The following is a 13,844-nucleotide window of genomic DNA, read 5'->3' as shown; positions in this document are numbered from 1 at the left end:
AAAAAGAACAAAACAAGAACAATATTTTTATTAGAAAAGCAATAATGTCGAAAACCTATCATGCACATTAGAGAAAACTTTTATTGTGAATTTTTTTCCGTTCTAGTTTTATTTAGTTTAAGCATTACATTAAAAAAACATTTAATATAAAAAACTGTTCTTTGATCAAAGTCTTTAATTATAATAGTTGATTTCAATAAATAATATTATTAAAAACCAATTTTTTTATTATTTTATATTTGTGAATTTAACAGGAACTGATATTATATAATTCGGCAATTTTCTCTATAAAATTTTCTTATTCGTAAATTTTTAATTTTTATAATATTATAAAATTTTCAGACATTTTCCCATAGAGAATTTTTTTCCGGCAATTTCAAATATGTTCTATTTCGGAAATTTCACACTGTCCGGAATATTATTTTTCGGATTTTTCGGTCGTTCCTACATTAGGAAAATGCCGGAAAATAAAATTACCGACACTACACTTTTCGGGAAAAAAAATTATTTAAAACAGAAAACTTTCGAAATTATGAAATTGAAAAAATATAAGAGTCTATTTTGAAAACACCCCAATAATAAACTTTTCGACGAGAATTTTCGAATTATAAAATACCTGACACTGGAAAATTCTCCAATTTAAGAAATTTAGACGATTATTTTTCAATAAGAATTATTTATTTATTTAAAATAAATTTTTAATAAATAAATAATATTTCAAAAATTCAATTTCTTCATTTGCTTATATTCATAAATTTATTAGTTAATTTATTAGAAATTTTTCAATCTCAGATTATTATATTTAAAGAATTTCATTCCATCAATTTTCTATTTCAAATTTTTATTTCTTCGGAAATTTTCTTTTTCGGAATATTTTGATCGTCCAAAATGAATAATTTATTTGTAGATTCATTACATATAGAAAAGTTTTTCTTAATATTTTTTATTGTTTATCCCAACACTTATTTTCCTAATAATATTTTTTTGATATAGGAGATAACGGATTTATGTGATTTTCAATGAAATAAATAATTTATATATATTTTAGATGGATGTCCTTAAATAACTACCAAAAAGTCAATTTTTATTGTTTAATGATTTGCGAATTATAAAATTATGTAGCACTTTTTTTTCTAGAAATTCTTCTTATCTAATTCAATTAGAAGAGTCACGTAATTTCACGCTATGTTAAACGACTTCCGAATACTTAACACGTCAATTGGAGTGAGAGCTTTTGGAATGTGAGTAGCCACTCAAAATAGAATGGGTTGTCTGTCATTCAAAGAAGAAAAATTCGCCCCTAGGCCCGAAATTCTAAAGGTCAGGGGAAGTTGGATATTTTTGCTTTTTTTAATTGCCTATTTTTCAATTCAAAATATTTGAAAAAACGGAATTTTTTTTGAGACTGAATTTGTAATTATGTAAATATTTGATATACTTAAATATTCCATTATGACTATATTATCTTTAAATAATTACTTCTGATTCATTTCTAAATAATTTTTAGTTTTTAAAACGCATTATCAAGTTGAGAAATGTAAACTAGAATAACAATATTTTCTAATTTTTATGTTTACGTTTGCGAGTCTAGTCGGTTACATAAAGTTTATCAAGATTTTTATTTAATTAACGACTTTATCAATGTTATTTCAAAATGCATAACTTAGATTTTTCCATAGTTATAACCTCTTATTTTTTCATTAATTAAAAAATTATATATTTTCATTTTTTGAATATTTCACAAGGTGGTGATATTTGAAATAGAAAATTCCCGAAATTATAAAATTACTGAGATATAAAAATCACAACCTGGATAAGTCTCAACTAAGAAAATCCCCGAATTTTATTAAAAATTAAATTTCTGTATAATAGTATCGAATTTCAAAATTCCCGAGTAATAAAGTTTTCGGCTCTTTATAGTGTTACCGAAATTGAAAATTCCCGTAATATATAATTTCTGAAATAAAATTATAGCCAACAAATAAAAATCCCGAATTAAAAAATTCCGAATAATAAAATTTCCCACAGATATAAAATTCCCGAATTATAAAATTCCCAAATTCAAACAATTAAAAAAATTGTTTTTTAACAATACTATTTATTTATTCAAAATAAAAATATTTAAATATTTGCATCAAAGAAATTTGTTAAGGTTTTGAGTTTTTAAACACCATTCCTTAAACTTAAAATAACAATGATTGTATAAAAATAGTATAAAAAAATCCATTAAAAGAGAAACGTGCACTTTGAACGAAGAAGGAAGTTTCCCCCTTAATTTTCTTCGAACCTATAATACAATTTTCCAAGCAATCTTTGATGGATTCAATCAAATTTTTTATTTTTTTTAATGAACAATTTAATTTTTAGAAAAATATTTTCGTAATTTTTTAAATTATTGTGCACATTTTCAAACAAAATTTTTCAAGTAGAAACATAATTTATTTGACTATTGTTATATTAAATTCAAAGAATAATTTATTTAAACTTTAAATATTTTAAAAATTGCAATAATAAAAATAGTTGATTATTTTATTTGAAATAAATAAGTAATATTAAAAAACAATTTCTTTAATCATTTAAATTCGGGAATCTTCTAGTCCGAATATTTTATAATTATACAATTTTCTGTCTGGAATTTTGTCATTTGGGAATTTCCAAATTCGGTAATATTAGAAGAAATTTTAAACTGTCAAACATTTGATTTGTTGGCACTTTTAAATTTTCCCAAAAAATTTCCAGGTTATTTGAAAAAAGATTCTGTTATGGATATCATAAATAATTTAAAAAAATAAAAAATATGTTCATGAAATAAGAGTTTTTGATTTGATTAAAAAAAATTTGCTTTATGATTTTTGAAAATGGTGTTTTTTATATTTGGAATCTTTGAAAATTGGGTAATATTATACACTACTTATAAATTTTTATAATATTACCAAATTTGAAAATTTGCGACAGAGATTTGCAAAATTATAAAAGATCACAATCTTTCAAATGCTCAACACTTTTTGTTTGGAAAACGTTATAAAGATGCGATAAAAACAGAGGATGACTTTTTTTTTGTTCGAGGGAAAAATTTGGTCAAATTTAGAATATACCCAAAAATAAAATTTTCAAGTTGAAAAATACAAATTTAGCTTGCAGCCATTGAGTTTTAGAATTTACACAAAAAAAATGTTGTAAATAAATTAGGTTCCGAGAAAATGGAAAGGGTATTTTTTTCGCATCATAGACACGATTTCTTAAATGTAGACAGTGATAAAAAAATGTTATTTTAAATTCAAACAATAATTTTCGAAATGTTGAACATTAAAACTAATTTTTTTAAATAATATTTCATTATTTTATTTGTAATCAAACAAATATATTTATAAAAAATAGTCATGTTATAAACTGTCGTGAATTTTATTATTAGGGAATTTTATAATTCGGAAATTTTATAATTCAGGAATTTGTTTATTCAAAAATTTTATTTTTCAGGAATTTTATAATTTAGGAGTTTTATAATTCGGGAATTTTATCATTCCAGAATTTTATTATTTAGGAATTTTATTATTTGAGAATTTCAGTATCAGGGAGTTTTCCAATGGGACGACTGAAAAATCCCGAAAAATAAAATTCCTGACATTGTAAAATTCTCAAATTATAAAACTTCTGTATAATAAAATTCGCGAATAATAAAATGACCAAAAAATGAAAATACCGAATTCGAAAATTCCCGAATATTAAAATTCGCTAATAATAAAATTTCCGAAACATAAAAATACCGAATTGTAAAAATCCCGAATAATAACATTTCTGAATTGGAAAATGCCAGAATAATCAAATTCACGTCAGTTTATAACACTACCGCAATGGAAAATTCCCGAATAATAAAATTCCCGGCAGTAAATAATATTACCGAATTGAAAAATTATCGAATTATAAAATATCCCAATTGAGAAATTTTCGAAATTTAACACTTAATATTTTTAGTAAATATATTTTATTTATTACACATGCAATAATCAAATATTATTTTAACAAATTATTTTTAATGTACAATTTCGGGAATTTACAATCCGGGAATTTTCCTATTCGGATATTTTATAAGTAGGCAATTTTTTGCCTGGAATTTTATTATTTGGGAATTTTTCAATTCGTTTTTATTAACTACGTAAATTTCATTATTCGGAAATTTTACAATTCGGGAATATTATAAACTGTTGTGAATTTTCTCATTCGAGAATTTTGCAATTCAGGAATTTTATAAATCGGGAATTTTATTTTTCGAGAATTTTATTATTCAGGAACTTTCCACTTCAGTATTTTTATTTTTTAGCAATTTTATTATTCTCGAATTTTAATATTCGAGAATTTCATTACTTCGGAATTTTCTAATTGGGGAATTTTAAAGTGTCAGGAATTTTATTTTTCGGAATTTTTCAGTCATTCATTTCCAATTCGGTAGTTTTATTTTTCGGCAATTTTATTATTCGCGAATTTTAATATTCGGGAATTTTCCAATTCGGTTATTTTATTTTTTGACAATTTTATTATTTGCGAATTTTATTATTCGTGAATTTTCCAATTTTGGAATTTTGCAATGTCGAAAATTTTACAGTATCGGAAATTTTATTTTTCGTTATTTTTTAGTCATCCCTTGAAGTCAAACATAGGCATATTTTTTTCTACATATTTGTGAAATTCCCGGTCAATAAATAAATTCACTGTCATTTCCCCGTTTTTTTGGTCTTATAAAATTCCGGGTTTCCCGGAATTTCCCAGTCCAGCGGCCACTCTTTGTTTAATTTTTATAAACTATAATTTTTTTAATGAATAATTTGTTTAATTTTTAGCAATTTGAAACGTGTTTCCGGGATGACATTGGCATTAAGGTGTCCTGGCAAACGAGATGAAGGTATATCTGGTACATCTGGGACAAAGTGAGATGAATAAAAAGTTCCGAAAAAATAAAATGTTCGACATTTCAAAATTGCGAAACATAAAAATTCTATAATGTTAAAATTCCGGAATTTATCAAATTGCCAACAAATGGAAATCCCGAATTAAAAAATTCCGAATAATAAAATTTCCCACAGAAAATTACCAAATTTTAAAATGTCCATACTGTAAAATTTCCGAATTATAAAATTCCCAATTTTAAAGAATTAAACAAATTTTTTTTAACAAAACTATTCATTTATTCACAATAAAAATATTTAAATTTTTCCATCAAAGAAATTTGTTAATTTTCACAGTCATTTCCCGGTTTTTTTGGCATCATAAAATTCCGGGTTTTCCGGAATTTCCCAGTCCAGCAGCCACTCTGTCATTAATTTTTATAAACTATTATTTTTTTTAATGAATAATTTTTTTAATTTTGAGCAATTTGAAACGTGTTTCTGGGATGACATTGGCATGAAGGTGTCCTGGCGAACGAGATGAAGGTATATCTGGTACATCTGGGCCGCATCCCGTTTAAACTGACCCACGAATCAAGAGCAAACGCTAGGCGTACATATATTTGAACAATTGCATTCAATGAAAGTTGATACGATGACAATTAGCTCATTGAACATCAAGTCGTACGAAACACACTATACATTTTAAATACGCCTCGACAATCTTATTTTTTATTAAAAGTTTAAATCTTCAATTTATCGCTAATAATTATGAAATTTAAAACCAACTTATTATTATTATTATATTATAACTGAATTTTCTGTTTATTCGAACTTCGTTTATCAGCGACACTCGAGTGAGAATCAACTCTCATAAACAAACCATTATTTAAGTAAAATTTAGAACAAATTTTATTTTTTATTATTATTTATGCCTAGACGATCTTATTTTTTTTTTAATCAAAACTTTCCATCTTTTAAAAATTATGGTATTTCAAAACTTAGTATTTCTGCAAATATCCGATCAGGTTAAAAAGTTATATATAGTTTATATATAGCGGACAAGATAATTATATTAGACAATCATATTTTTAATTTGTTTTATAAATTATTTTGTAAACAATTATTTAAAAAATACCACTGTTTTGAAAACTATATATAAAATAATATATAAATTTTTCACCTAAAGGACCGTCCTTTAATTTTAATTTATTATTTTTATTATATTTATTTATTATATTTTTTAAAATTTAATTTAATTCATGTTTTGCTGCTGAAAAGTGAACTGAAATATTTTGCACGAAAACTATTTTTTCGGAAAATTCGTATATTTAATTTGAAAATTCACCTGCCTTATTGGACTTTTCATTTTAAGTAGACAAAAATGTAACTGTTCGGTAAAAAAGTTAAAATTATTGTTAAAAATTCGTACTCTATGTCTAAAAAATCGACTATTTAGTAGAAAATTAACTTATTGTTTATAATTTTCATTGTGGGGTTAAATAATGAACTGAAATCTTTTATGAATTAAAATTACAGTATTTTAAACAAATTTAACTCTTCTATTATAAAAGAAATTTCATCTTTCGTTAATAAAAATTCAAATCATCGGTTGAGAATTCAAATTTTTTATTTAAAGTTTGGATTTTTTATTTTCAAATTCACCACCTTAAGCAAAAACTACATTTTTCTTGGATAAAAATGCAATTATTTGGTAGAAAATTCAACAATCTTGTTAAAAAGTCATACACTCATTTAAATAAATTTTTATAAAAAAAAGTCAGACTTTTTTTTGAAATTTAATATTTTGGTGTTGAGAAGAGAACTGAAATCTTTTCTGGGCAAAAGTTTAAATTTAAAAAAAGTGTCATTTTTTATAAAAAATAAATTGGGTTTAGTACAAATCTCATCTTTCTTCGATCAAATTGAAAATGCAACTATTTGATAGAGAATTCAACTATTTTTCTATATTATTATAATTTTTGGTTAAAAAAATTTCCTTTTGGGTATAAATATTCATTAATTGTGTAATAAATTTATTTTTTGTTAAAAAAATTCGTATTTTGATCCTGAAAAGTAACTGGAACCTTTTTTGGATAAAAATTCAACTACAATTTTGAATTAAAAATAAAAAAAATTAATCCATCTGCTTTAAGAGAAATTTCAACAGTGTCGTTAAAAAAATGTATTTATTGTAAATATTTTATTTCAACTACTTTTACGAAACTTGTCTTTTAGATTTACAAATTCATATGGTTTAGTAGAAATATCATTTTCTAAATGAAAATGCAAATTTTTGGTTCAAAATTGTTTATTTGTTTGTTTGACTATTCAAGTATTTTGTTTTTCGTATTTGGTTAATTAACTTTGTTCAGAAATCATTCTTTTGTGCTCAAAGATTTACAGTTTTATATGAAAATTTTTGGTTGAAAATAATTCGCCTTTTCGGGTTAAATATTTAGTTTTTCTTAAAAAAATTTATTTTTTGTTAACAAATGCATATTTTTAACCTCAAAAGTCAACTGGGAGCTTTTTTGGATAAAAATTCAACTACAGTTTTAAACTTAAAAAAAAATTAAAATCCTCCGACTTCAAGAAAATCTTCAACAGTTTCGTTAAAAAAATTTATTTATTTAAAATATTTTTTTAAATATTCTATTTAATCTGGTTCAAAAATTCACATTTTGATCGTGAAAAGTCGATTGAAATCTTTTTAACGGAAAAATCAAGTACTTTTACCAAATTTATCTTTTAAATTTAAAAATTCATATGTTTTAGTATATATTTTTTAATAGAAATTTTATATTTTTGTTTGAAAATTCAATTATTTGATTAAAAGTTTAATTTTCTTTCAATTTATTTTTGTTTTGGTTAGAGGTTTATCTTTTATGTTAAGAATTCATTGCTTTCGTCAAAAATTGAAGTACTTCGTGATAATTCGCTTTTTTGCAGAAAATAAATGTTTTTAACTGAAAATCTAATGATACCAGTTATTATTATTATTATTATTATTTATCATTTCAGTTGGGAATTTATCAATTATAAATGAAATTTTATCTCGTTGGTTAAAATCCAACTATTTTTGGTTAAAAGTTCATTCCTTCTGGTAGAAAATTAAACAATTTTGTTAGAAAGTCATTCTTTTTGGTTAAAAATTTAACTATTTTGTTGAAAATTCCTCTTTGTGGTTCAAAATACAACTATCCGATGGAAAAAAAATTTTTGCCGAAGAATTCTATTTTGTTAGAAATTCATGTTTTTTGATTAAAATAAACTGTTTTTTATTTAAAATTAAAACCTTTTTAGGTGGAAAATTTATCTCTTTTAGTTGAAAATTAAAGTATATGGTTGAAAATGTATCTCTTTATTCAAAAATTCTTTTTTTATTATCAAACATGAATTTTTTATTTACAATTTAACTGTGCCATTTTACATTCAAACTTAAACTAATCACTTGAAAATTTATCTATTTTTCTTGAAAAATTCAGCTATTTGGTTGAAGATTTTCGTATTTTGTTAAAAATTTCTCGTGTTGGCAGAAAATTAATATTCTCGACTGAAAATTATTTTGTTAAAAAATTCAACTATTTTATCCAAAGTTTAATTCTTTTTTTATTATTAATTGTTTTGACTAGAGTTGTATCCCTTTAAATGAAAGTTGATCTATTTAGTTAATAATGTAACTATTTCGTGGAAAATTCGCTGGTTTGCTAGAAAATAAATTTGTTAACAGAAAATTTAAAAATTTCAGTTGAAGATTTATCATTTCATTCATCATTTCTGGCTAGCAATTCGACCAGTTTGTTCCAGAGTAACTCCTTTCGGTTGAAAATTCAACATTTTTGTTAGAAAGTCATTGTTTTTGGTTGAAAATTCAACTGTTTAACTAACATTTTTTTCAATCACCAATTTGAAAGTTTCATTCTTTTGTTGTAGTTTATTTTTTTTCTTGGAGATTGATGATTTTACTTTAATTCAAGTTTTTGGTAGAAAATTAATATCTTTGGTTATAAATCCAACTATTTTGTTTAAAATACGTTATTTATTTGTTAAGAATTAATTTTTTTAATAAATATTATATTTTTAACCAAATATAATTAAAGCTCAACTATTTAGTATAAAATTAAATTTTTCGTTTCGAAATTGATCTATTTTAGACGAAAATTCAACTATTTTGTTGAACATTTTTTGTTTTGTTTTTAAAAGTTAATAATTTAAACTAAAAATATAATTATTGTACTTGATGGTGCATTATTTAGTTTAATATTATTCTCTTCGGATAAAAATGTACCTTTTCAGTTGTATTTTATTATCAGGCAGAAAATTTGATTATTGTTTTTTAAATTAATTCTTTTTAGTTAAAATGCATCTAATCTGGTAGAAAATAAAATCATTTGATTAAGAAGTAACTTTTCTTGTTAAAAAATTATGTTTTCGGATTAGAAACTCAAGTGTTTCGTAAAAAAATCGCATTTTTGACTTAAAAATGCAACAATTTGGTTGAAATCGGTATTACCTCTTGCCTCAAGAATTTTTCTTTTTTGAAAATTTAAATCTTTTGTTAAAAAATTGATCTTCCACGTTGAACATTTATCCCTTAGATTACAAATTCAATTAGTTTGATGAAATTTTATCTTTTTTTTTGGGGAGGGGTTCACTTTTTTAGTGAAAATTTAACTTCTTTATGGAAAATTAATCTTTTTGGTTGATAATTCACTATTTTCGTGAAAATTCTTCTCTTGGGTTCAAAATTGAACTATTCTGTTGAATAATCGTTTTTTTCTGATCAAAAATCTATTTTTCTAATTACAAATTTAGCAATTCTAGTTAAGGATTCATTATTTAAGTGAAAATTGATCTCTATGGTTCAAAATTGAACTATTTGGTAAAAAATTAGTTTTTTAGCTAAAAAATGAACTATTGCATTTTTGGTTTAGAATAGATCTTTTTTAGTTGCCAAGTGATGTGATTTCAGGAAAATTCAACTTTTTCTCAATAATTTTGTGCTTTTTCTGGAAAGTTGTTAATCTTCCAGAAGTTTCAAGGTCATAGAAGTTTCTAGCCAAATATAGGAAAATTAAAATTTGTCTCTTAATCTGAAATTTAAAATTCTCTCAAGCATTCATTGCTATATAAATATTATTTCATTCATGAAAAACCTGGGAGGATTTCAAAGAAAAAGTATCACAATTGTCACTCGAAAAAAGTTTTGACAAAAACAGGTAATCTTGTACGATCAAATTTGTTCAACAGAATTACACAAAAGGCTTCAAACGACAGAAATAATTAAAAATCAGTGTAATCAGTTTCAGTGTTTAAAGATTTTTTTCTTTAATTTATTTTGGATCGGCAAAATTTGATCATTTTGATCTAAAATTAATATTTAGAATGATACGCAAAGGTTTATTATTCCAGGATTTACTCTGATGATGTTTATTGATATTGAAATTGGCTCATCCGGAGCTTTCTACAATTGAGTATACCTATAACCGCACAGACCGGTTCATTTTTAAACCAACACTGAAATCTTGCCAATTTTCAGTATGAGATAAGACAGCTTTCTTGCAGTCCAAGAAACAAAGTAACTAACCCAGTTTTCCGAGTCAAGTTGATTTATTCCTGTGATTTTATTGTTAAACCTGAAGATAGGCTACTGGCAAAGATTTCAATGTCATGGTAACTGTTTCAGTGTTAAGCCAATTATACTCATTGTCATCCTCCCTACACCTTTTTCAAGTAGCTCTAAGTTTCTTAAAAAAAAAATAATTTTTAAACACCCTCTAAATAGCCCAAGAGTTGGTGAACAACTAAGCCTACAAAGAATGATTCAAAAAATTGTTGCTACCACTTTAAAATGAATAAAAAAAAACACTTCCTCTAAGTTTTAATTGCACATGGGAGTCCGAGTATCACTGAATTGTGAGAGAACGTTTGTGGGTACCGCACTAAAGAGAATAATTTTAATTGTTCCGAGGGCAAGGATTAACTGATGTCGATGGTCGAAGGAAAGAAAACAAGTTGGAATTGGAAACAATCAATAAAACACGAGAGAACAAGACATCTGCGTGACGACGTCAAGTTCTGCACTGCCAGGAATAGATGGACCGTCCGATGAAGAGTTCGTCGAGGAATCCTCCTGGTAGCATTTCATCCATACGTCATCAATCTGTACCAATGAGAACGCGCATGCACTAAACTAGCGTCTGCATTGACACTTGGACCTATTGCTTCTGATGCACAAGAAGATTGGCAGATATGATGATCACGTATCAAGACATAATCTTGAAATTTCAAAAGCTTTAGACACTGAGATACAATTGATCATAGGCATGGTCAAAATTGTGACAAAAAAGAACTTGCTGAAACAAAAACCTTTCTCAAAGGACATCAAGATCTCTTTATAAGACGTTCTGATTAAGGCAACGTTGGAGCCATTTTTAATAGACAGGATTATTATAACAAAATGGAATTAATTTTAAGTTATAATACAACTTGTGAAAAATTCAAGACAACTCTTTAAAAACTATAAGAAGACAAAGTTTTAATAAAATTAACAAATGAAGAGTAAAAGGCTGTTTAGGTTCTGACATTGAGAGACCAGTTCTTATCACAGCCAATACTGATTTGGAAAGAATTGGCCTTTAGAAAATTTATAAATGATTTTTCCTTAAGACCTGTCTTTAGCACTAAACCTAAAGCTTTTATAGAAAATTCTATTGAATTGAAACAATAACTAGAAAAGATCACTATTCCTTCTGATCATATTATGGTCTCTCTTGATGTTACTTTTCTCTTTACTAAAGTTCCTTCAGACCTTGTTTTGAAAAGTATTGATAAAAGATAGCCGGATATTAAGAAAGTTACTGATTTACCTTTAGAAAAATGTGCAGAAGGAATAAAATGCCTGATGAATAATGCTTTCACTTTAATAAAAAATTTTATAAACAAACTTTTGGAACTCCCCTGGGATCACATACTTTTAATAATTAAGCTGACTTGGTAATGCACGATTTAAAATCAGAAATGTTTAATAATTTAGATTTTCAAATTATTGCATACTTTAGGAAAGTTGATGACACTTTTTTAATTATTTTTAAAGATAAGATTGAACACACTATTAAAACCTTTAACTCCCCGATTCGAACAATAGGTCCTTTTTATATTCTCCATGATGCTGAATGAATTCTTTTTTTGGATCTCCTTAATACTCGTCATCCTTGGTTGATTCTCTTAGATCTTATTTAGTACAATTTTAATGCTCTTTGAGTCTCTTAAAAATGTTTGCATTATTTTTTAATTTCTCACTTAGACCTCTTATAATACCTACAAAATTTCAAGTTTGATTTTAATACTCTATAAACTCTACAATAATCTTAAATCCTATTTGGAGGTTTCAAACGTAAAATGATGGAAAATAATATTTAATATTAACTACCCGTGTAGGAATCCCATTAGGGATCCTGCCGGTTCCTAGTCGGATAGCCCCAATTTAAGCCGGGCGCTGGTCGGGAAATCCGGCCGGGATCCGGCTAAAAACGTCACGGTAAACTGTTCGGATCCCGGCTTCAATACCGGCCGGGATCCGGTCGGGTAATCCGGCCAAAAAGCTGTTAAGAAATGTTGCTTCAGGCGAGAAATTGGTAACTTTCTTTGTCTTTTAAGGCTCATCGTAAAGATTACGGTGAACTTTAAAAGTTCAAATCAAGTGAACCAATTCTGGCAAGAAAATTGAAGTAGAATTGTATTCCCTGATGATAGAATCCCATAGCGATTTGAAAGCCACGTGGTGATTTAAGGTTAGGAAGGAAGAAAGTAAAAACTGTATACAAAAGACTATATTTTAATTTAAAATAATAATTATCTGCGCACTAAGTGGGGCTTTCAAACTAATCACTGAAATAAGGTTGATTTTAACCATTAGTCTCGATTTTATTTGCGAACTTCGAAGAGACGACGCGACGTGAGTGCAAGGAGCACCCTTGTTCCAGGTGCGAAACTGAAAATTACTGAGCGTCTATGCAGACGACGGACAAAACAGGCGCTATATATGGCGGTAAATTTGAAATTGCACAGACTAAACATTGTCTGAATATAGAGAAGTTTATAAAAATAGAAAAAAATTTATGTTTTTTTTTTAAGAATTTAAAAAATCTTATTTTTGTTTCACTCATCTAATAAATCTTTAAATCATAATTTTCAAATAATAATTCATCTAACATCCATAATCACGTCTTTGATAATATCACGGCCCTTAAAAAATGTGTAATTTCTACAAAAACATTAACCTGACCAGTGCCCAGCCGGTTCCCGACCATGGGATATAACCAGGGTTGGTCCGGCCAGTAACCGGGGCCGGGCCGGGGTCCGACCAGAATCCTTGTTGTATTAGGGCCAACCGGGGGAATTTCTACACGGGTATTGATAAGTAAAATTGACCGACAATTGAACGGAAGTACAATTATTTTTCGCACGCCGCACAGTGGGGTGAAATCGGAAAACGAGGTTCAAAATGACTTTTAGAACGCAATTATGCACTGATTTTAGAATTTTTTTTTTTTTAAATTCAGAACTAAATTTTTCAGAAAATGGTGAGAGTAGATTTTTTATTTTATTGTTTATTTAATTTTTATTTTAATGCAAACATCGAAAAAAATGTCGATTTTTCTAATTTCATTTTTTATCTTCTAGACAAAATTTTTCTTATACTTCTCGTCCCTTGAATTTAGTGCACAGGGGTATAAGAAATATAAAAAAATTCTTAACTTGCATAGTTAATTGTTATAAACAAATTGTATTAACAAATACTCGACATAAAGGGTTATTCGGCTTCAACGTATATTTCTGCTCTGAAATCGCTTGCTATCATTGTGAGGATGATACGTGAATATTTAAATTTAACATTAAATGTTATTTGTTTATTTTATAAACAAATTATATAAACAAATTCACATTTTGGCCGTTTTT

At 26.0% G+C, this 13,844-nt stretch overlaps 1 protein-coding gene across 8 annotated transcripts in view; it reads right to left on the bottom strand.

The window, feature by feature from the left end:
• The window catches only part of LOC117171429 (protein unc-13 homolog 4B), a 155,464-nt gene that overhangs the window by 79,875 nt on the left and 61,745 nt on the right, over positions 1-13,844 (bottom strand). For 2 of the 8 annotated variants that reach the window (XM_033358750.1, XM_033358753.1), the window contains exon 1: positions 10,726-10,948. The exons of 4 other annotated variants lie outside the window; for them this stretch is intronic. The gene's annotated coding sequence lies outside the window, so the exon portion shown is untranslated. Of the gene's footprint in view, positions 1-10,725; positions 10,949-13,844 lie in introns of those variants that run through there. 2 more of the 8 variants (XM_033358751.1, XM_033358752.1) reach the window with 1 other exon arrangement.

This window comes from Belonocnema kinseyi, chromosome 4 (genome assembly GCF_010883055.1).
Source record: "Belonocnema kinseyi isolate 2016_QV_RU_SX_M_011 chromosome 4, B_treatae_v1, whole genome shotgun sequence".
Classification (NCBI taxonomy): Eukaryota; Metazoa; Arthropoda; class Insecta; order Hymenoptera; family Cynipidae; genus Belonocnema; species Belonocnema kinseyi.
The sequence above is the reverse complement of the archived record's forward strand: the minus strand, read 5'-3'. Positions and strand labels throughout refer to the sequence as shown.